Genomic DNA, 3320 nt, shown 5'->3' with positions numbered 1-3320 from the left:
TGGACCAATTCATGGTGGAGGGAGCCTCTAACCAGCCCAGTTTGGACCAATTCATGGTGGAGGGAGCCTCTAACCAGCCCAGTTTGGGCAAATTCATGGTGGAGGGAGCCTCTAAAAACCCCAATTTGGACCAATTCATGGTGGAGGGAGCCTCTAAACAGCCCAGTTTGGGCAAATTCATGGTGGAGGGAGCCTCTAAAAACCCCAGTTTGGACCAATTCATGGTGGAGGGAGCCTCTAAAAACCCCAGTTTGGACCAATTCATGGTGGAGGGAGCCTCTAAAAAACCCAGTTTGGACCAATTCATGGTGGAGGGAGCCTCTAAACAGCCCAGTTTGGGCAAATTCATGGTGGAGGGAGCCTCTAAAAACCCCAGTTTGGACCAATTCATGGTGGAGGGAGCCTCTAAAAACCCCAGTTTGGACCAATTCATGGTGGAGGGAGCCTCTAAAAACCCCAGTTTGGACCAATTCATGGTGGAGGGAGCCTCTAAAAAACCCAGTTTGGACCAATTCATGGTGGAGGGAGCCTCTAACCAGCCCAGTTTGGACCAATTCATGGTGGAGGGAGCCTCTAAACAGCCCAGTTTGGGCAAATTCATGGTGGAGGGAGCCTCTAACCAGCCCAGTTTGGACCAATTCATGGTGGAGGGAGCCTCTAAAAACCCCAGTTTGGACCAATTCATGGTGGAGGGAGCCTCTAAAAACCCCAGTTTGGACCAATTCATGGTGGAGGGAGCCTCTAAACAGCCCAGTTTGGACCAATTCATGGTGGAGGGAGCCTCTAAAAACCCCAATTTGGACCAATTAATGGTGGAGGGAGCCTTTAACCAGCCCAGTTTGGACCAATTCATGGTGGAGGGAGCCTCTAACCAGCCCAGTTTGGGCAAATTCATGGTGGAGGGAGCCTCTAAAAACCCCAATTTGGACCAATTCATGGTGGAGGGAGCCTCTAAACAGCCCAGTTTGGGCAAATTCATGGTGGAGGGAGCCTCTAAAAACCCCAGTTTGGACCAATTCATGGTGGAGGGAGCCTCTAAAAACCCCAGTTTGGACCAATTCATGGTGGAGGGAGCCTCTAAAAAACCCAGTTTGGACCAATTCATGGTGGAGGGAGCCTCTAAACAGCCCAGTTTGGGCAAATTCATGGTGGAGGGAGCCTCTAAAAACCCCAGTTTGGACCAATTCATGGTGGAGGGAGCCTCTAAAAACCCCAGTTTGGACCAATTCATGGTGGAGGGAGCCTCTAAAAACCCCAGTTTGGACCAATTCATGGTGGAGGGAGCCTCTAAAAAACCCAGTTTGGACCAATTCATGGTGGAGGGAGCCTCTAACCAGCCCAGTTTGGACCAATTCATGGTGGAGGGAGCCTCTAAACAGCCCAGTTTGGGCAAATTCATGGTGGAGGGAGCCTCTAACCAGCCCAGTTTGGACCAATTCATGGTGGAGGGAGCCTCTAAAAACCCCAGTTTGGACCAATTCATGGTGGAGGGAGCCTCTAAAAACCCCAGTTTGGACCAATTCATGGTGGAGGGAGCCTCTAAACAGCCCAGTTTGGGCAAATTCATGGTGGAGGGAGCCTCTAAAAACCCCAGTTTGGACCAATTCATGGTGGAGGGAGCCTCTAAAAACCCCAATTTGGACCAATTCATGGTGGAGGGAGCCTCTAAACAGCCCAGTTTGGGCAAATTCATGGTGGAGGGAGCCTCTAAAAACCCCAGTTTGGACCAATTCATGGTGGAGGGAGCCTCTAAAAACCCCAGTTTGGACCAATTCATGGTGGAGGGAGCCTCTAAAAAACCCAGTTTGGACCAATTCATGGTGGAGGGAGCCTCTAAACAGCCCAGTTTGGGCAAATTCATGGTGGAGGGAGCCTCTAAAAACCCCAGTTTGGACCAATTCATGGTGGAGGGAGCCTCTAAAAACCCCAGTTTGGACCAATTCATGGTGGAGGGAGCCTCTAAAAACCCCAGTTTGGACCAATTCATGGTGGAGGGAGCCTCTAAAAAACCCAGTTTGGACCAATTCATGGTGGAGGGAGCCTCTAACCAGCCCAGTTTGGACCAATTCATGGTGGAGGGAGCCTCTAAAAACCCCAGTTTGGACCAATTCATGGTGGAGGGAGCCTCTAAACAGCCCAGTTTGGACCAATTCATGGTGGAGGGAGCCTCTAAAAACCCCAATTTGGACCAATTCATGGTGGAGGGAGCCTCTAACCAGCCCAGTTTGGACCAATTCATGGTGGAGGGAGCATCTAACCAGCCCAGTTTGGGCAAATTCATGGTGGAGGGAGCCTCTAAAAACCCCAATTTGGACCAATTCATGGTGGAGGGAGCCTCTAAACAGCCCAGTTTTGGCAAATTCATGGTGGAGGGAGCCTCTAAAAACCCCAGTTTGGACCAATTCATGGTGGAGGGAGCCTCTAACCAGCCCAGTTTGGGCAAATTCATGGTGGAGGGAGCCTCTAAAATCCCCCGTTTGGACCAATTCATGGTGGAGGGAGCCTCTAAACAGCCCAGTTTGGGCAAATTCATGGTGGAGGGAGCCTCTAAAAACCCCAGTTTGGACCAATTCATGGTGGAGGGAGCCTCTAAAAACCCCAGTTTGGACCAATTCATGGTGGAGGGAGCCTCTAAACAGCCCAGTTTGGGCAAATTCATGGTGGAGGGAGCCTCTAAAACCCCCCAGTTTGGACCAATTCATGGTGGAGGGAGCCTCTAAAAACCCCAGTTTGGACCAATTCATGGTGGAGGGAGCCTCTAAACAGCTCAGTTTGGGCAAATTCATGGTGGAGGGAGCCTCTAAAAACCCCAGTTTGGACCAATTCATGGTGGAGGGAGCCTCTAAAAACCCCAGTTTGGACCAATTCATGGTGGAGGGAGCCTCTAAAAACCCCAGTTTGGACCAATTCATGGTGGAGGGAACCTCTAAAAACCCCAGTTTGGACCAATTCATGGTGGAGGGAGCCTCTAAACAGCCCAGTTTGGGCAAATTCATGGTGGAGGGAGCCTCTAAAAACCCCAGTTTGGACCAATTCATGGTGGAGGGAGCCTCTAAAAACCCCAGTTTGGACCAATTCATGGTGGAGGGAGCCTCTAAAAACCCCAGTTTGGACCAATTCATGGTGGAGGGAGCCTCTAAAAAACCCAGTTTGGACCAATTCATGGTGGAGGGAGCCTCTAACCAGCCCAGTTTGGACCAATTCATGGTGGAGGGAGCCTCTAAAAACCCCAGTTTGGACCAATTCATGGTGGAGGGAGCCTCTAAACAGCCCAGTTTGGACCAATTCATGGTGGAGGGAGCCTCTAAAAACCCCAATTT

This window comes from Leptodactylus fuscus, chromosome 1 (genome assembly GCF_031893055.1).
Source record: "Leptodactylus fuscus isolate aLepFus1 chromosome 1, aLepFus1.hap2, whole genome shotgun sequence".
NCBI lineage: Eukaryota > Metazoa > Chordata > Amphibia > Anura > Leptodactylidae > Leptodactylus > Leptodactylus fuscus.
Note: the sequence above shows the minus strand (reverse complement) of the source record.